General features: G+C 40.3%; 1 pseudogene; it reads left to right on the top strand.

The window, feature by feature from the left end:
- The first annotated feature begins 1,960 nt into the window (after positions 1–1,960).
- LOC146580324 (uncharacterized) lies at positions 1,961–8,927 on the top strand (annotated as a pseudogene).
- The last annotated feature ends 13,177 nt before the right edge of the window (positions 8,928–22,104 follow it).

Here is a 22,104-nt window from a genome sequence, read left to right as displayed (position 1 = left end):
AAAAAAAAAAATAACCTAAAGCTTTAATTACATAAACACTTGAGAAAACAAGCCAAAAGCCCTTTTGTCTTGTTAATACTAAGCATTCTTTATTTAAAGGTCATATGCAGGGATGAATCAGCAGCAAGTGACTTGCACCAGCTGCTGTTCATATAGTTATTTAGTCAGCATTTGTCACTTTAATTATACAACATAAAACCATGCACAAGATTAGGGTTTATAAGAACAGGAAGGGACTGTTTCAGTGAGCAATCATTATGCTAAATGACATTGATAACATGGTTTTTTTAACGCTCTTACTAATCTACTTTAAGTAATAGTTTATATAGTGAGCTAAGGCAGCAAGTAAATCTCTTGAACTAGAACCAGTTGTTTAAACCTAATGCCACAACAAGTGGCTGAAACAGAAAGGATGCTGCAAATTTTATGATCACAGACTAAAGCCTCATATCATGGTTCTAAGTCCTTTTGACCTAGCATTTTGTGTTTCTTGTGTTTTTATGAATTTTTGTGCTATGGTTTATCATTCTTAGTGGTAATCCTGATTTTATTCTATCTGGCCTAGCTCGTCCCTTCTTCAGTCCCCAGGCAGGCGGTAACTCCATTCATCCCTGCACCCATACCTGCTCCTCAGGTGGGGATGTCGGACGCCCAGCCGTTGCCTGTGCCTGTTCCGGTTCCTCGGGTGAGGGCAACTGTGACCCTGCCGACTCCTGCATCCGTTTCAGTTCCTTGGGTGGGAGCGACAGAGGTTCAGCTAGCTCCTGCACCTACGCCGGTTCCCAGGGCTAGGGCATCCAGAACACAATTCATTTCTGCACCCATATCTGTTCCTTGGGTGGGGATGGTTAATGTTCGGCCAGGCCCAGCACCCGTTTCACCCGCATTCACTGGAGAAGAGCAGCTAGGAGTCAAGCTCAGTCACCTGCTCATTCACCTGCTCAGCACTCTCCTGTCCTCGCTCTCATGCTCCATCATGTCCCATTGTGAAAGTCTCATGTTTTCATGGTTTCTTGTTAATTCATATCAGCTGTGTTCCCCGTGTGTTCACACTTCCCTCGTTATCCTCCTGTGTATTTATGTCAGCATCTCCATCAGTTCGGTGTCGCGATCTACCTCATTCCTTAACCCAGTGCTTGTTTAGTGTTTAAACAACTGTGTCATACATACTCGTTAGATTATGCCAACATAGCACATATGGACATCTTACTTTGGGGCAGACCTTTAAAACTGGTTCAAACAGTGATAAATAGAAACTGTTCATTTCAAGTGTTAAAATGTTTTTGATACATAATCTCATCCTGATGCTGCTGCCCACAACATTTTAGTCTCCTACAGGGAGGAAGAAGTATCGCTGATTAGTCCATTGACTTTGGGATAGATAAGGGGGTGGCTGTAGCTCAGGCGTAGAGCAGGTTATCTAGGGATCTGAAAGTTGGTGTTTTGATCCCTGGCTCCCTGTAGTCTGCATGTCAAATATCCTTAGGCAAGATATGAACCCCAAGTTGCTCTCTGATGCATCCATCAGAGGATGAATATGTCTGAATGGTAGTTACACTGAACAAAAATATAAACGCAACACTTTTGTTTTTGCTCCCATTTTCCATGAGCTGAACTTAAAGATCTGAAACATTTTCTACATACACAAAGGACCCATTACTATCAAATATTGTTCACAAATCTGTCTAAATCTGTGTTAGTGAGAACTTCTCTTTTCATCCCATCCCACTTCACAGGTGTGGGATGTTAAGGTGCTGATTAGACAGCATGATTATTGCATAGGTGTGCCTTAGACTGCCCACAATAAAAGGCCACTCTGAAATATGCAGTTTGATCACACAGCACAATGCTACGGATGTCGCAAAACCAGTCAGTATCTGGTGTGGCCACCATTTGCCTCACGCAGTGCACACATCTCCATTGCATAGAGTTGATCAGGTTGCTGATTGTGGGCTGTGGAATGTTGGTCCACTCCTCTTCAATACTTGAACAAAGTTGCTGAATATTGGCAGGAACTGGAACACACTGTCATATACGCCGAGCCGAGCGTCCCAGACATGCTCAATGGATGACATGTCCGGTGAGTATGCTGGCCATGCAAGAACTGGGATGTTTTCAGCTTCCAAGGAATTGTGTACAGATCCTTGCAATATGGGGCCATGAATTATCATCCTGGAACATGAGGTTATGGTCGTGGATAAATGGCACAACAATGGTCCTCAGGATCTCAACACGGTATCTCTATGCATTCAAAATGCCAACAATAAAATGCACTCGTGTTCATTGTCCATAACCCCACTGACACCATGGGCCACTCAATCCTCAATGTTGACGTCAGCAAACCACTCACCCACACGACGTCACACAAGCTGTCTGCCATCCGCCCTGAACAGTAAAAACATCTGTCAACAGAACACCTCTCCAGCGTGCCAGACGCCATCAAACGTGAGCATTTGCCCACTCAAGTTGGTTATGACGATGAACTGCAGTCAGGTCCAGACCCCGATGAGGACGACGAGCATGCAGATGAGCTTTCTGCTTTCTGTTTCTGACAGTTTTGCAGAAATTCTTTGGTTATGGAAACCAATTGTTGCTGCAGCTTTCTGGGTGGCTGGTCTCCACCTGGTCGACCATCCTGTAGGTGAACATACTGGATGTGGAGGTCCTGAGCTGGTGTGGTTACATGTGGTCTGCAATTGTGAGGCGGTTGGATGTATAGCCAAATTCTCTAAAACGCCTTTGAAGACAGCTTATGGCAGAGAAATGAACATTCATTTCACAGGCAACAGTTCTGGTAGACATTCCTGCAGTGAGCATGCAAATTGCACGCTCCCTCAAAAGCTGCAACATCTGCAGCATTGTGCTGTGTGATCAAACTGCATATTTCAGAGTGGCCTTTTATTGTGGGCAGTCTAAGGCACACCTATGCAATATTCATGCTGTCTAATCAGCACCTTGACATGCCACACCTGTGAAGTGGGATGGATTATCTCGGCAAAAGAGAAGTTCTCACTAACACAGATTTAAACAATATTTGATAGTAATGGGTCCTTTGTGTATGTAGAAAATGTTTCAGATCTTTAAGTTCATGAACCAGAGCAGCGGAGCAGAAACAAAAGTGTTGCATTTATATTTTTGTTCAATGTAGTAAGGACTTAAAAGCATAGAAGACAGTGCTTGTGTGAATCGGAGTGAATGGGTGAATGTGGCATGTTGTACAGACCATGCAAAGCTGACTCAGAGCCATAACACCATCAATGGCTGCAGTATGGAACAGATGTGGGTGTGTCCTCATCTCCCAGAGGAGTCCAAATCGTCATTAAACAGCCCTACAGACACAAAAACATGTGAAAATATAAACAACCAGACTATCAGCAGTAATTTAACTACTTTAAGACCTCTGTGAAAATCATTTACAGTATAAATCACAGAATTTAAGGCCTTTAAAAATTGATTGATTGATTGATTGATTGAATCTTTATTTTGAACATGTTGAAAAAGTATAAAAAAAAATAGAATTAAAAGAGACAAATGAACAAAGCAAACAAAAGGAAAACGAGCAACCACAACTCCAAATAACGTCCATGTTCAAAAAGGAGCAGGAAGAAGCATAAGCTTATTTAATCCCACCCCTTTTCCACTATCTAGTATCAATAGACTACAGAAATACCTCCTTGCAATTACATTATATGTTATGTGTAAATTTTTTTTTTTTTTAATATATACACATATATGTTTCTATCTATCCATACATACGTATATACACACATACGCACATATACACATTTTCAATAACCCCATTAACACCTCAAGGATACACAACCTACAATTATATATATATATATATATATATATATATATATATGGACAACATCTCCCACCCCATGCAGCAGACTGTGACAGCACTGAGCAGCTCCTTCAGTGGGAGACTGCGGCACCCACGGTGTGGGACGGAGAGATTTCGCAGGTCTTTCCTCCCCACTGCTGTCAGACTCCATAATAAAGACTTTAACTGATCAAGCACACACATCCATACATATGCAATAATACTAAGTGCAATAATCCTTTCTGTCATCGTTGTATTTTTACTCAGTTGTATATAGTATTTGTATTTGTATTCTATTTTTATCTTATTGTATATTTATTTTATTTTATTCTACTGTATATAGTATTTTATTTTATTCTATTCTGTACAGTTGTGTACTGTATTTATTCTTATTGTATTCTAATTTTTGCCTCATAACTTTTGCACTGTCCACTTCCTGCTGTGACAAAACAAATTTCCCACGTGTGGGACTAATAAAGGTTATCTTATCTTATCTTATCTTATCTTATATATATATATATATATATATATATATATATATATATATATATATATATATATACCCATACCAACAAACCCGTGCATGCGCACACACATGAAAATATTAGACAAGAACACCCTATCAAATCTCTACCTTTTCCCTGTACCCTGTAAAAACCATATCCTTAAACCGCTTTTTAAACTGCGCCATGCTTGGACATTGCTTCATATCTTTACTTAGTCTGTTCCACAGCTTCACTCCACACACAGAGATGCAAAAACTTTTTAATGTTGTACGGATACGAGGATGTTTTAACTTTAATTCCCCCCTCAAATTGTGTCCCCGTTCCCTTTTAGAAAACATTTTTAGAATATTGTCAGGAAGCAGGTTATTTATTGCTTTATATATAATTTGTGCTGTGAGAAAATGAACCAGATCTGTGAATTTTAGAATTTTTGATTTTAAGAATAGTGGATTTGTATGATCTCTGTAACCAGTTTTATGGATTATCCTTATGGCCCTTTTTTGTAATATAAAGATTGATGATAGCGAACATTTGTAAGTATTGCCCCAAACCTCTGCACAGTAATTCAAATACGGTGCAATCAGGGAACAATAGAGAATGTGGAGTGATTTGTGGTCCAGAATGTGTTTTACTTTACTCAAGATTGAGACACTTCTTGAAATTTTGTTATGTATATGATTTATATGAGACTTCCAGTTTAATTTATCATCTATAATCACACCAAGAAACTTATGTTCAAGTACTCTTTCAATTTCCACACCATCTACATGAATCTGCACTTGTGCATTTCTAAGGGAATTCCCAAATAAGATAATTTTAGTTTTACTTAGATTTAGCGATAGTTTGTTCCTGTTAAACCATTTTTTAATTTTGCACATTTCTGAAGTAATTGTATCCAGCAGCTCCTTTAGATTCCCCCCAGAACAAAAAATATTTGTGTCATCTGCAAATAATACTAATTTTAATATATCAGATGCCTTACAAATATCATTTATATAAATAATAAATAATTTTGGACCCAGTACAGAGCCTTGTGGAACACCACAAGCAATGTCCAAGCATGATGAGGAATGGACACCCAGCTTCACAAATTGTTTCCGGTCACTTAAATAATTTTTCACCCATTGCAGTACAACCCCCCTAATCCCATACCGTTCCAGTTTATTAATTTATATGTCATGATTGATTGTGTCGAATGCTTTCTTGAGATCCAGAAATACTCCAGCTGCATACTGTTTCTGATCTATAGCATTCGTAATCTCCTCAATTGATTCGATTAATGCCAGAGATGTTGATCTTTTTGATCTGAATCCATATTGACTGTCAGAGAGTAATTTATATTTATCTAAGAATTTGTCTAATCGTTTATTAAACAGGTTTTCTAGGATTTTGGAGAATTGTGGTAGTAAAGAAACAGGCCTGTAATTTGTGAAGTGGTGTCTATCCCCGGTTTTATACAGCGGCACAACTTTAGCTATTTTCATTTTGTTTGGCACTTTTCCCATCTGAAATGATAAGTTGCAAATATATGTTAGAGGTCCTACAATTCCTTCAATGACCTTCTTGACGATTTTCATGTCAATATCATTACAATCAGTAGATGTTTTATATTTACACATGTGTACAATGTCAATTATTTCTTTTTCCTCCACTGATGTGAGGAACATTGAGTTAGGGTTCCTATCAATCAGGTTTTCACTACATTCTACTGATGGCAGTGACTCAGGAATTTGTTCTGCCAGTTTTGGTCCAGTATTTACAAAATAATGATTAAAGCTGTTGACCTTATCAGCAGTGTTTTCCATAATATTGCCATTATCGATAAAGTATTGTGGATAACTTTGTTGTCCAGAATTATTTTTAATGATACCGTTTAAAACATCCCATATTCCTTTCATATTATGTTTATTGTTGTTCAATATTTTTACTATAATACTCCTTTCTACATACACGTATAATATTGGTCAACTTATTTTTGTATTTTTTATATTTATTTTCAGCATCTTTTGTTCTTTGTTCTAGGTATTCCCTATAGAGTGTATTTTTCTTTTTACATGCATTTTGTAAACCCTTAGTGAGCCATGGTCTATCTGAATATTTGTGCTTTCTGTTGTATTTTATTGTTGGACAATTTTTATCGTACAACTCCATGAATATTCTTAAAAATATGCCATATGCAATATCAATATCAGCTTCTTTGTACACATTGTCCCAGTCCTGATTTAATAGATCGTTCTTAAATGCAGTCATAGTTTCTTCTGTCCTTACACGTCTGTATCTCAGTTGTTCTTCATGCTGATTTTTCTTATAATTAGTGTCATAAACTGCAAAAACTGGTAGGTGATCACTGATGTCATTAATTAATATTCCGCTCACAATGTTGTTTTCCATATCACAGAGCATATAGAGAAATGTGCTAAAGTGAATCAATTTCAGCTTTCATTTTTCATGATGTATATTGTATTAACAGTTAAATTTCATTATCTGTATCTTTACCACACATTTGCCACACAGGTGTAGATACTATAGGTTCAGTGAATGGTTAAATTGCACTGATTAGAATATACTGGACATTCAAAGCTAAGATTCAGCGCACTGTGTTAGAGGTTGGGATTTGATGAATTTATTTGATCATATATACAACCTTTGATCATCATTTATGTCCAGTTAAGAATGCACGCACATATTAAATGAACTGAAATCAGTAATGTGATCTCCAGTCTTGATATAAGGAATGAGAGAACTGACAGCTGTTATTTTAATCAGCCTGTCTCAGTTGTTTTAACTCTAAGTATCACAAAGTAATGTGGTAACATCTGGACTGACTGAGTTTACTTATAGTATAGTTATATTTATAGTCATAGTCATAGAACTTCGTAGTATTTGTTTCTTAGTGTTTTTTAGTTTGCTTAGGGTTCCTTGTTTAACCCCTGCTATCATCCAAATAAAGGATTGCTTTCTGTTTAAACCTGCAACACCTCATCCACATCTGCTTTTGGGTCCTGTTTCAAAAAACACACCGGCGCACCCCGCCATGACAAAAACAACCTGAAGAGCTCGTTCGGAGCCAAAAGAGCCGGCTCTTTTCAGTGAGCCGAACCAAAAGAGCCGGTTCTCTAAAAAGAGCCGGAAATCCCATCACTATAGTGTATAGGGATGGGTATCGTTTAGGTTTTATTCGATACCAGTACCAAACCGGTACTTTTGAAATGGTGCCGGTGCTTAAAGGGTGCTCGAACCGGTGCTTAAAGAATGGAGAACATACACTTTGTCCAAAAACCTCCCATGTTTAGCTGTTTTTTTGTAAAAAGATAACAATGTTAGCCTTTTCTGCAGCTATAGGGCATATATGGTATCACTCTTGGCTGGAAGCAGTGCTTAAACAATGGAAAAAAACACAAACTTTATGTTTAGCTGTTTCCCTCTTTTTCTTTGGTCATTTTAGCCTTTTTGGCCAGGGTGAAGGGGGAGTATCTGCCATCAAACAAGAAGACAGCCACATGTAACCATGACGGTGTTTGCTAGTTCACCTTATGTAATAACGTGGTTACCCTACTCAACGTAAATTACACACAAACAACATTAAGCTACTCACGCAGAGAAGAACGGCTGCTGCTGCATCATCATCCGCTATCATTTCTGCTACACTGGCAGGGCTAGGGGCCAGGACTCTCCTCTTCGGGTTCTTGGGGATGTTGCTAACTCCGGGTCCGATAACAGGCACCACACCCACAGTAGATGTGCTCGGTGTGAGGTCTCGCATCAAATACGGTGCATTTCTCGGCTTTTAACAAAATGCTATACGTCGCTAGGTGTTTCATCAGATTCGAGGAGTTACCTCTTTTGCACAGAATCACAGTATCAGCTTAAAGCACTTGTTGCAGGCTGCTGAGTTTGCATCTTTTGCTGTGAAGTACAGCCAGACTTTTGACCGCTTTGCCTTGGGCATTTTTAATCTGTAGCTCTGCTTTAAAAGAACGTATGTACCTAGGCCCGCCTACTACCCTTGCAAAGGTAAAATGATTGGCTAGAATTCAAAGTGTATGACATCTCAGGGAAAAAAAAGCACCGAAATAAAGCACCGAAATTTGCACTGCTTTTCGGTCTGGTTACTACCCATCCCTAATGGTGTAGAGATAAGACATTTGTACCAACCTTGGTTAACACTGCTTAATCATCGCTGGAATATTTTAGATGGGGTCACTGTTGACAAACTAGCTAGTGGGTCTTCAGGGTAATGCTACAAGAGTGTCTCTCAGCATGGGCCAGAAGAAAGCACTGACAACTGAGGAAGGTGATGTTATTAAGAAGTCACTGGAGTTTGACAGAGGAAATTTCTGCTGTTAAACTGCAACAGAAAACCATCCTCGACCTCGGTGGAGGAAGTTAAGGTTCGCTGTATCCTGAACGCTGAGCTGGCATGCCTGGAGCAGTACAACCAGATGAATGACATGATCATCACCGGCTTCGCATCAAACCCCGGACATATGCTCGGGCGGTGGCCTATGGCAGTGTGGGTGAGCCCGGAGAGGAAGATGTCAGCTCCATGGAGCATCAAGTTACCTGGTTACGTTTCTACGGTTCAAAGGCGTTGAAGTGGACTATAACAACATTGAGGCTTGCCACCCTCTACAACAGTGAAAAACTGACAGTGACAAACCAGCCATCATTGTGAAATTTTTTAACAGAAAACTGAAAATTGCAATGATAAAATCAGCAGGAAAGCGTGTTACTTGAATAAACAGGGATAAATTCTAAGTACATGGACCACAAACTGTAAAGTATTTATTAAACTCAGTGGAACACCGAAACAAGCCAAAGTATTGGTCATTAGAAACATTGAAGAGCTGGACAATTACTGATGTTCATCTTACACTAGAGGCATGAATACACATGTGACTTGACACACAACACACCACATAGCACAGTCTGAAAAAACTTCATCTTCATCTTGAATTTACACCCTAAAATAACGAGGCCAAGCAGAATTACACCTCATTGTGCCACCTTAATTGACATTATTTTCACCAACAACATGGAAAACAACATTGTGAGTGGATTATTAATTAATGACATCAGTGATCACTTATCAGTTTTTGCAGTTTATGACACTAATTACAAGAGAAGTCATCTAGAGCAGGGGTCTCAAACTTAAATGAGCTGTGGGCCACTGCTGGCACTGTCATCTCAGCCACTTTAGTGTTCAAGTAGTACAAAAAAACAAACTCCACAAACAAAAATTTTTTCTCACTCTCAATTAACTGAAGCCTTCTACCAAATAAACAAATTGGTACTCTCTTTCTGGCCAGACACTTGACAGTACTTTAGCTATACTTCTGCTTCTGCTATATATATATATATATATATATATATATATATATATATATATATATATATATATATCGTTAGCTTCATAGCATAAGTGCCTAAGTCATTGACTTAGTCAAATGACTTAGGCAATTATGCTATGAAGCTAACGATATATATATATATCGTGGTTGTAGGTATTGCCCGTAGTGCTGCATTAACATCATCTAGCAGACCTTCTGAGGGTACGATCCTTCTCCTATCGCACTTGGGGCTATGTACCCAATCTCGGGTGGGGGTGATGATATCGCCCCCCTGACCTGGCGTCCTGACTCCTCCTTGCCGTAGCATTTGTGTTGTACCTCGTCAATCTCTAGCTGTGAGAGCAGTCCCTTCTTTCGAATGTTGGAGCACTGAGCTACTAGTTGTTTCGCCGTCATTGTGGATGTTGGGTATCGAAGAATCCATAGGTCCCTCATCCTATTCATGTAGCCCCTTCCGCCGGGGTTACTTGCGTAGTAGCATTCCAACAACGCCCTGTTTTCGTCTCTTGCCCACCGATGCCTTCTTGTTCCAGTAGCCCACTTTTCGTCAGGGTGCCCTGGTTCCTCAACACCTGACGCGGACCTTGTTGATCCGGGCGACGTCCGAGCCGGCATGCCTTCATATTTATCTGTCTCGCTCATGTCTGCGGTAGGCTTGCTTAGCATAGGGGGTCTAGCCTTAGGACCCTTACTGGATACAGACGCCCCAGGCAGGAATCGAACTTGCGATCCTCTGTTCCAAAGGCGTGTAGTCTAACCACTATGCTATCCAGCTGCAAGACCAGACTGACCAACCTGTGCACTGCCTGGATTGATTACAAGAAGGCCTATGACTCAATGCCCCACAGCTGGATACTGGAATGCCTAGAATTGTACAAGATCAATGGGACCCTAAGAGCCTTCATCAGGAACTCAATGGGGATGTGGCGTACAACACTAGAGGCCAACTCCAAGCCCATAGCACAAGTTACCATCAAGTGCGGGATCTACCAAGGAGATGCTCTGTCCCCACTGCTGTTCTGCATAGGCCTGAACCCCCTCAGTGAGATCATTAACAAGACTGGCTACGGATACCGACTACGGAACGGAGCAGTTGTCAGCCACCTCCTGTACATGGATGACATCAAGCTGTATGCCAAGAGTGAACGAGACATCGATTCACTGATCCACACTACCAGGCTATACAGCAATGACATTGGAATGTCGTTCGGACTGGAGAAGTGTAGTCGGATGGTATCAAAGAGAGGGAAGGTAGTCAGAACTGAGGGGATTGAACTACCAGAAGGCAACATTGCAGACATAGAGGACAGTTACAAGTACCTGGGGATCCCGCAGGCAAATGGGAACCATGAAGAGGCCGCTAGAAAGGCTGCAACCACCAAGTACCTGCAGAGGGTCAGGCAAGTCCTGAGGAGTCAGCTGAATGGTAAGAACAAGATCCGGGCCATCAACACGTACGCCCTGCCCGTGATCAGGTACCCTGCTGGGGTAATAGGCTGGCCAAAGGAGGAGATAGAAGCCACTGACATAAAGACAAGAAAGCTCCTTACCATGCATGGAGGGTTTCACCCCAAGTCCAGCACCCTGAGGCTGTACGCTAAGCGGAAGGAAGGGGGCCGGGGACTGGTGAGTGTCAGCACCACAGTCCAGGATGAGACAAGGAACATCCAAGAATACATTGGGAAGCTGGCCCCAACTGACCGAGTGCTCAGTGAATACCTCAGGCAGCAGGAACCCAAGAAAGAGGAGGGAGACGAGGAACCATCATGGAAGGACAGGCCCCTGCACGGTATGTACCACCGGCAGATAGAAGAGGTGGCTGATATCCAGAAATCCTACCAGTGGCTGGACAAAGCTGGACTGAAAGACAGCACAGAGGCACTAATCATGGCAGCACAAGAACAAGCTCTGAGTACAAGATCCATAGAGGCTGGGGTCTATCACACCAGGCAAGACCCCAGGTGCAGGCTGTGTAAAGATGCCCCAGAGACAATCCAGCACATAACAGCAGGGTGCAAGATGCTAGCAGGCAAGGCATACATGGAACGCCATAACCAAGTGGCTGGCATAGTGTACAGGAACATCTGTGCCGAGTATAACCTGGAAGTCCCGAGGTCAAAATGGGAGATGCCCCCAAGGGTGGTGGAGAATGACCGAGCTAAGATCCTGTGGGACTTCCAGATACAGACGGACAAAATGGTGGTGGCTAACCAACCGGACATAGTGGTGGTAGACAAACAGAAGAAGGCGGCCGTAGTGATCGATGTAGCGGTTCCGAATGACAGCAATATCAGGAAGAAGGAACACGAGAAGCTGGAGAAATACCAAGGGCTCAGAGAAGAGCTCGAGAGGATGTGGAGGGTGAAGGTAACGGTGGTCCCCGTGGTAATCGGAGCACTAGGTGCGGTGACTCCCAAGCTAGGCGAGTGGCTCCAGCAGATCCCGGGAATAACATCGGAGATCTCTGTCCAGAAGAGCGCAGTCCTGGGAACAGCTAAGATACTGCGCAGGACCCTCAAGCTCCCAGGCCTCTGGTAGAGGACCCGAGCTTGAAGGATAAACCGCCCGCAGGGGCGTGTTGGGTGTTTATATATATATATATATATATATAAAAAAAAACACCCAGCACGCCCCTGCGGGCGGTTTTATATGTATATATATATATATATATATATGTATATATATACATATATATATATATATATATATATATATATATACATATATATATATATATATATATATATATATATATGTATGTATATATATATATATATATATATATATATATATATATATATATATATATATATATATATCAATCATATTTTGCATGGTTGGATCTTAACAAGGTTACAACAAGAAGCAATGGAAGTGAGACAAAACATTTTTTGAGCATCCAATTTATTGAAAACGACCCTTAAACTGAAACAGACTGTTTTGCAGCTGATCAAAAGTTTAGGACCACACTTCCAAAAAAAACCTGTAAACCCCCCAAAACAGAAATCCAAGTTCCAAACATGAACTCAGTAATAAGTAGTTCCATGTTATTGTAAATGGTGTAAATGCGAAACATCAATTGATTGTAACAATATTGATATGAAAATTGTCAAGAAGGTCATAGAAGAAATCTCATAACCACTAAAATATATCTGCAACTTATCATTTCAGATCATTAAAGGGTTGTACTGCACTGGGTGAAAAATTGTTTAAGTGACAGGAAACAATTGGTGAAGCTGGGTAAGCATTCCCCATCAGACTTGGACATTGCATGTGGTGTTTCACAACTTGGCTAGGTCCAAGAATATGTATTATTTATATAAATAATATTTGTAACCTATCTGATATATTAAAATTAGTCTTATTTGCAGATGACACAAATATTTTTTTGTTCTGGGGGAAATCTAAAGGAGTTCTAGGATACGATTGCTTAAGAAATGTGTAAAATTAAAACATATGACAAAACTATCACTAAATCTAAAATCATCTTATTTGGGAATTGTTGGAATTTTGGAATTGTTTATCTGTAAGGCTAATATCTCATAATTAGCATCACATATTTGTATTTTTTCTTTTACTACACATAGTGTATTGTAGAGAAGTTTTGGAAGTAGACTGTAACTCTGATACTACCAGACACAACCTAAGACCCCTCTCAGGAATGGGACCTTGGTCTTAAATCTGCTCTTATGGAATGCACTCTAGCTCGTTTTTATGCAAGAGGATAGCACAAGGTTGCTATGGTGATGGGTAAGTTGGCGTCTACACACGAGAAGTAGCCAGAGCCGACATCAGACCTAAGGCCACCTTAAACTGTTTTGACCAATCACCTTAGTGTCCACTTTAGCACACATAATAAGAAGGATTTGCTTTCCAGGTGTTTTCCCATTACCAGGTAAAATAAATATTTATTCAGATATTTTGCAAATATTTATTTTTCATTGTTTAACGACATAGTGCTTTTTTCTAGTTATTTTTTAAAATTTATGTCAAGGCTCCGCTACATGCTCTGAAAGCCCAAAGGCGATATAAGGATGACAGCTCACAACATTTTTTGTTTGCTACATGGATAATTTAAGTTCAGCTTTATAATTGTGTTTCATTATTGTTATTAGTTTTTAAGAGTTTAAAAAATCCAAAATGTAAATCTCCTCGTGGATTTTCAGTTGGAACAAAGCCCTTTTTCATACCCAATCACAGAAGACATTTCCTCACGTTATTTCACAAGAGCATCAATTCAGATGTTATTGCTGGCCTGACAGGAGCCATGACAGCAGCACCATACAGGAAGCAGTGAGAAGACTGATCTTGTGGCTCACTCCATGTGACACTTTTGTAAATGTTGACAAAAAGAAAAAAGAAAGCTATTGCTTTTAGAAAACTGTTCTGTAGTATAGAAACAGCGTTGACATGATTGTATTAAATATATCTTACGTGTGCCGTTCACAAATATAGAAGTGTCGAAGGGTGTTACCTTGGCTGCATCCATCAAAACTTGTGCAATCGCATTTGCATTAGGGACCAGTGACAATGCAAATCCAATGTCCATGTCATTGATAATGGATCCATTACTGCAAAAGGAATAACCCCAAACTTTATTTCACTAGTCCCCCCCTAGGGACCCCAAAGCGCTTTACACACCCAGTCATCCACCCATTCACACACTGGTGGAGGCAAGCTATAGTTGTAGCAACAGCTGCCCTGGGGCAGACTGACAGAAGTGAGGCCGCCATATTGCCCTTCTGGCCAACACCAGTAGGCGGTACTGGCCCTTCCGATTACAAGGCGAACTCCCAACTCTTGAGCCACGATCGCCCACATATGCTTTTTGGATTGTGCTGCTTCACTTCCATGTTATTTGTGATATGTCATTTGCACTATATCATAGTACAAGTAATAGTTAATACTTTCTTTCTGTTTATCCAGCTGCCCATTTTTTGAATGACCACCACATAAGGAATATGTCACAGGTCGCATTTATGCTTTATCTTTTATCTTTAACTGGGAAAAGCATGGCATCAACTTGGAAAAAATAAAAACACCAGGAGTATTTACCGTGGAATTTAAGTTCAGTTTAGGTCACGGTGGAATTGTTTTTTCCACATTGTTTATTTGATCTAATCTACTGTATATGATTCTTCTTTATCTCAGTCTGTATAATCTAATTAACAATGGAAAAATTGTTGACTTGTGTTAAGGTTCACATAATTGAGGAAGGAGAGTACAAACAACCATTGGTCCAGAAGATCTTGGTCAAACAATTGATTTTAATGAATACACGCGTGGGAAGACCACTCTGTATGCAGACAGGGATTAATCTTCAACTTAATCAAAGCATACACAGATTTTTATAGCATCAGGGTTTGAATTAATGACGCCCCTTCATACGTCACAGACAGAATATATACATACGTCAAATCAAAACCACAATGACTTTTAACACAGTTTAAAAGAACGTTGTCTTCGTCTTCATGGCAGGTACATCCTGTCACTGCCGGATGCTCGCTTGTCATCTTGACACCTCAGCAGCAGTTCCGCGACAAACTGCTCTTTTGCAACCCCAAGCAAAACATGATTAAACTTCCACCTATAAATGATTCTCTCTAACTGAGTGTGTGTGTGCGTCTATGTCGTCCTCAAATGCTCTCTCAATTCACCCGTTGCACTTCTGACCTTTTACCAGACCAGAGGCTCATCCTTATGTGTAATAACCTAACTGCAACTATGTTGAATAAATGTTTTAATCAAGAACCTCTACTAAGAGCTTAATAAAAGAATATAAAAGTGTAACAGACAATTTGAATAACCTAGTAATTCAAATAGCCTCGTCTAACCTGCTCCTCAGAATAACTTTCGGTTTCAGTTCTGCAAACTCTCTGCAACTTCCTGTCAACTGCAACTTAGTCTTTCTGAAAGACACACACTGTTTAAACCTCTGAATACAATATCAATGCTGCAGATTATATTATTAATGCAATGGTAATAATGATGATTATTTAACAATAGCAGTAAAATAATTTCCCTGCTCCACACTCCTGGAACACCAGAGGTCGCAATACATTGTGTCCTCGCTCTGACCCTCTCTAGCCGTCCTCTGGCTCAGTAAATGAGACAACCTCATGTCATCTAATTGGTCCAGTAATAAACACCAGCTCCCACTCGAGAACACTCCATGCGTAAGCTTAGGTTTTTTCTGCGTCCCTCTCTTGTCTCGGGCCTCCAGGATCCTCACCCCCTGTGGTCGCCGAGATCTTCTGCAAAGGAAACAAAACACCTTTTCCTGCACCTCCCTAACTTATCATATTTGGGACTCTGTAATCAAAAGCCTTATCCTAATTGTCTTCTTAACTTATTGACTTCAATTCAATTCATCCATCCATCCATCCATTCCATCCATCCATTCGCTTCCGCTTATCCTTTTCAGGGTCGCGGGGGGCGCTGGAGCCTATCCCAGCTGTCATAGGGCGAGAGGCAGGGTACACCCTGGACAGGTCGCCAGTCTGTCGCAGGGCTAACACATAGGGACAGACAACCATTCACACTCACATTCACTCGCACATTCACACCTAGTGGCAATTTGGATTATCCAATTAACCTATCCCCACAAGTTGCATGTCTTTGGACATTCAATTCAATTCAGGGTCAGTAATTAGTTACTGATTACTTTTTTCAAGTAACTTGACCAACACTGGTCGACAGTATCGAATGCTGCACTAAGGTCTAGCAGGACAAGCACAGAGATGAGTCCACTGTCAGAGGCCATAAGAAGATCATTTGTAACCTTCACTAAAGCTGTTTCTGTGCTGTGATGAGCTCTGAAACCTGACTGAAACTCTTCAAATAAGCCATTCCTCTGCAGATGATCTGTTAGCTGTTTGACAACTACTCTTTCAAGGATTTTTGATATGAAAGGAAGGTTGGAGATTGGCCTATAATTAGCTAAGACTGCTGGGTCTAGAGATGGCTTTTTGAGTAAAGGTTTAACTACAGCCAGCTTGAAGGCCTGTGGTACAAAGCTGATTATTAGAGATAGGTTGATCGTATCAAAGAATTAATTAATGGCAGGACTTCTTTGAGCAGTTTTGTAGGAATGGGGTCTAAAAGACACGTTGATGGTTTGGAGGAAGTAATTATTGAAGTTAACTCAGAAAGATCAATTAGAGAAAAAGAGTCTAACTTAACATCAATGGTACTAAGAGTAGCTGTAGATAATATTACATCTGTGGGATGATTGTTGGTAATTTTTTCTCTAATGATAAAAATTTTATTTGTGAAGAAGTTCATGAAGTCATTACTAGTTAACGTTAAAGGGATTGTTGGCTCAAAAGAGCTCTGACTTTTTGTCAGCCTGGCTACAGTGCTGAAGAGAAACCTGGGGTTGTTCTTATTTTCTTCAATCAGTGATGAATAGTAAGATGTTCTGGCTTTGCGGAGGGCTTTCTTATAAAGCAGCAAACTATTTCTCCAGGCTAAATGATGATCCTCTGAATTTGTGACACGCCATTTCCTCTCCAGATTACGAGTCATCTGCTTTAGGGTACGTGTTTGAGAATTATACCACGGAGTCAGGTACTTCTGATTAGAGACCTTAGTTTTCACAGGAGCTACAGTATCCAGAGTCGTACGTAGTGAGGAGGTGAAATTATTAACAAGATAATCGACCTCTGTTGGGGTAGCGTTCAGATAGCTGATCTGCTCTATGTTGGTACAGGGCATTGAAGATGATAACAGTGGGTGGATTATATTCTTAAACTTAGTTACAGCGCTTTCAGAAAGACATCTAGTGTGATAAAGTCTACTCTCCACCGCTGTGTAATCAATTATTGTAAATGTAAATGTTATCAGGAAATGATCAGACAGGAGAGGGTTTTCAGGAAACACTGTTAAATGTTCAGTTTCTGTGCCATATGTTAAAACAAGATCTAGAGTGTGATTAAAGTGGTGGGTGGGTTCTTTTACATTTTGAGAGAAACCAATTGAGTCTAATAACAGATTAAATGCCATGTAGAGGCTGTCATTTTTAGCATCTACATGGATGTTAAAATCACCCACAATAATTATTTTATCTGAACTCAGAACTAAATTAGATAAAAAGTCTGAGAAATCAGACAGAAACTCTGTGTAAGGCCCAGGTGGACGATAGATGATAACAAGTAAGACTGGTTTCTGAGTTTTACAGCTGGGGTGGACGAGGCTAAGCATCAGGCTTTCAAATGAATTAAAAGTCTGTCTTGGTCTTTCCTTAATTAATAGGCTGGTGTGAAAAATTGCTGCCACGCCGCCCCCTCGGCCTGTGCTTCGAGATTTCTGGTAGTTAGAATGACTCGGGGGTGTTGATTCATTTAAACTAACATAATCATCCTGCTGCAACCAGGTTTCTGTAAGGCAGAGTAAATTGATTTGTTGATCAATTATTAAGTCATGTACTAACAGAGACTTGGAGGAGAGAGACCTAATATTTAATAATCCACATTTCACTGTTTTACTCTTTGGTTCAGATGTGGATACTTTATTGTTCTTTCTTTGTAATTGTTTATGTTTAAGTTGTATGTTGCTGGTTTTTAGTTTGTTTTTTGTCTGTTTGGGAGCTGACACAGTCTCTATGGAGATGGGGTTTTTTTTGGGGGGGGGGGGGGGGGGGGTAGCAGGAGGCAGGAGGAGAGAAGCTGCAGAGAGGCGTGTAAGACTGCAACTCTGCTTCCTGGTCCCAACTCTGGATAGTCATATTTTGGGGGGGTTAATAAATTTGTCCATATTTCTAGAAATGAGAGCTGCTCCATTCAAAGTGGGATGGATGCCGTCTCTCCTAACAAGACCAGGTTTCCTCCAGAAGGTTTGCCAATTATCTATGAAGCCCACATTGTTTCTGGGCCACCACTCAGACAGCCAGCAATTTAAGGAGAACATGCGGCTAAACATGTCACTCCTGGTCTGATTGGGGAGGGGACCAGAGAAAACTACAGAGTCCGACATTGTTTTGGCAAAGTTGCACACCGATTCAATATTGATTTTAGTGACCTCCGATTGGCGTAACCGGGTGTCATTACTGCCGACGTGAATTATGATCTTACTGAATTTACGTTTACCCTTAGCCAGCAGTTTTAAATTTCCTTCAGTGTCGCCTGCTCTGGCCCCTGGAAGACAATTGACTATGGTTGACGGTGTCTCTAGCTTCACATGTCTGAGAACAGAATCACCAATTACCAGAGTTTGACCCCCGGCGGGTGTGTCGCCGAGTGGGGAAAAACGGTTAGACACATGAACGGGTTGGTGGTGTACCTGGGGCTTCTGTTTAGGACTATGCTTCCTCCTCACCGTGACCCAGCCGCCCTCTTTCCCCAGCTGCTTGGGGTCTGCCGGGGAACAGCTAGCGGGGCCTACGCTATCTTCGGCTGCACCAGCTACAGGGGCCTGGCTAGCTATGGGTGAATGAAGGGTGCGAAGCCGAGTCTCCAATTCAGTAATCCTGGCCTCCAGAGCTGCAAATATGCTACATTTGTTAGAGATATCATTACTGCTAAAGGAGGCCGAGGAGTAACTAAACATCTGACACAATGAGCAAGAAAGTGCAGGAGGGACAGGTGAAGTAGCCATGGTGCTAACGAGTCGGCTACGAGCTAAGCTAAGCTAGCGAAACAGTACAGAGACAGTGAGTGAATACTTTGGCTATAAATTAGGTAGTGAGTACACAGAAAGTGTGCTTCGGATGAAGCACGTGAAGATTATACTATGAAAAAGAATGTATTTAAAAGTTGTTAATTAAATTGCTAAGCAAATAAGCTACTCAGAAACACCACTGTGTTTGAGCATTTATATTTGAAAAATATATTTATATATTCTTCAACGTTACTCATCATTTTAAAACTCTTTAAGCGCTGCTTTCACGTCTGGTTGCTCGCTCTATTTTCCCTTATCTGATCATCAACATCCTGTACACAAACTGTTGCTGCTGCAAGTTCCTCCACTCTAATCTAAAGTCACCTTTTTAACAAGAAAATCATTATAAACGCCTATTCTACTAAAAGCTCCAAAAGAAAACAACCACTTTAATCAATTAAGTTTAAGCATATAAGCAATTACTCCTGCATAAATTTCATCATAGCTAAACGCTGCCTTGAAACAACTCCTGTGTGTTAACACTAACTTCATTTTAACCTCACATTTCCTATGTTATAACCTGTTTTTGATATAGCCCCTTTTATTTCATTTTGCTCCTTTTAATGTAAAAATACCTTCTAATTCTAGTTTATCAGACTTAACCAAAATATATGCTTTCCTTCCTTTGGTCCTTCTTTAAGTTCAGTTAAAAGCTAAATGAATTTGAGGCCTTTTGCCTGGAATCAATACTGTCATGTGTGTTTCTGGACTCTGTGTCTGTAAGCGTGTGTAATCCTTTAATAACTCATATCATCCTCACAGTAGATTGGCCAATCATAGCGCTAGCCAAAGGCTCGTGACCCTCAAGAGACGAATTGAGCCACAACTCCTTTAAAGGCACAAAATGCAATATGTATAAAATCATTTCTATTTATAAGCTCTCCCCTTTAACCTAAAAATAAATCTATGTAATATCTGTATGTAAGCCTACATTATAACCACTACTTCTAGAAATCAAAAAAGAAATCAAACCTGTTCTACTCCTACAACCTTCACCAATTTTCCCCAAAGCATATCTTTTTGTTAACGTGTCCCCCAATTTCCCTCTAAGATTTGTACACAGCTTTAAAACACTGGCATCGTATCTACTAAACAGGATTCAGTTCACTTTAATCCTTTAACCTTAACATAAAAATAACAGTTTCAGTTTTACCATAGTTTCCGTTTTACCATATCCAAATGACCAAAAACCCCAAAAAGTCCTAAAATGATCCTAAATTATTAAACAATTAAATTATTAAACCCTAAATTCCCCCTTTATTTTGACACATTTCATGTGTCAAAATACTATACAAAACTTAAAATGCTCAGTTTTCCCCACTCATCATCCAATCTATGTCATAAAAATAAACTTAAAACAGAACCGTTATCAGTCATGTGTTTCTTCAATTAACACAGTTTAAAAGAACGTTGTCTTCGTCTTCATGGCAGGTACATCCTGTCACTGCCGGATGCTCGCTTGTCATCTTGACACCTCAGCAGCAGTTCTGCGACAAACTCCTCTTTTGCAACCCCAAGCAAAACATGATTAAACTTCCACCTATAAATGATTCGCTCTAACTGAGTGTGTGTGTGTGTCTATGTCGTCCTCAAATGCTCTCTCAATTCACCCGTTGCACTTCTGACCTTTTACCAGACCAGAGGCTCATCCTTATGTGTAATAACCTAACTGCAACTATGTTGAATAAATGTTTTAATCAAGAACCTCTACTAAGAGCTTAATAAAAGAATATAAAAGTGTAACAGACAATTTGAATAAACTAGTAATTCAAATAGCCTCGTCTAACCTGCTCCTCAGAATAACTTTCGGTTTCAGTTCTGCAAACTCTCTGCAACTTCCTGTCAACTGCAACTTAGTCTTTCTGAAAGACACACACTGTTTAAACCTCTGAATACAATATCAATGCTGCAGATTATATTATTAATGCAATGGTAATAATGATGATTATTTAACAATAGCAGTAAAATAATTTCCCTGCTCCACACTTGAAAAGAACTCATAAATATACGGGCAGAAAAAGAATGACCATACAATTTTTTTTAATGGTATGCTACAAACAGTGTTGGATAAGTTACTTTAAAAAAGTAATTAATTACTAATTACTTAATCAATATTGTATTTAAAATACTTATCTAATTACTGTGTCTGAAAAATAACTTAATTACTCAATAAGTAATTTAACTAAATACTTCCCTATAAACCTTGAGTGGACAAACAATAGAAATTAAACTCTTTAAATAATAAATAATTTTTAAAAAAAAAACATACGAGTCAACATAAAATAGTTTAGACTTTTAGCTTTCTGAATCATCTTTATTACATTCTATAAAAAAACATCCATCTATCCATCCATCCATCCATCTTCATCCGCTTTATCCGAGGCCGGGTCGCGGGGGCAGCAGCCTAAGCAGAGAAGCCCAGACCTCCCTCTCCCCAGCCACCTCCTCCAGCTTATCTGGGGAAACACCAAGGCGTTCCCAGGCCAACTGAGAGATATAATCTCTCCAGCGTGTCCTGGGTCTGCCCCGGGGCCTCCTCCCGGTGGGACATGCCCAGAACACCTCACCCAGGAGACGTCCAGGAGGCATCCTTGTCAGATGCCCGAACCACCTCAGCTGGCTCCTTTTGATGTGGAGCAGCAGAGGCTCTACTCTGAGCCCCTCCCGGATGGCCGAACTTCTCACTCTATCTCTAAGGGAGAGGCCAGCCACCCTTCGGAGGAAGCTCATTTCCACCGCTTGTATCCACAATCTCGTTCTTTCG

This window comes from Mchenga conophoros, linkage group LG3 (genome assembly GCF_057382185.1).
Source record: "Mchenga conophoros isolate Kocher_MC1m ecotype Shallow Benthic linkage group LG3, M_conophoros_male_GT1.1, whole genome shotgun sequence".
Classification (NCBI taxonomy): domain Eukaryota; kingdom Metazoa; phylum Chordata; class Actinopteri; order Cichliformes; family Cichlidae; genus Mchenga; species Mchenga conophoros.
This window is presented reverse-complemented; position numbering and strand designations above follow the sequence as displayed.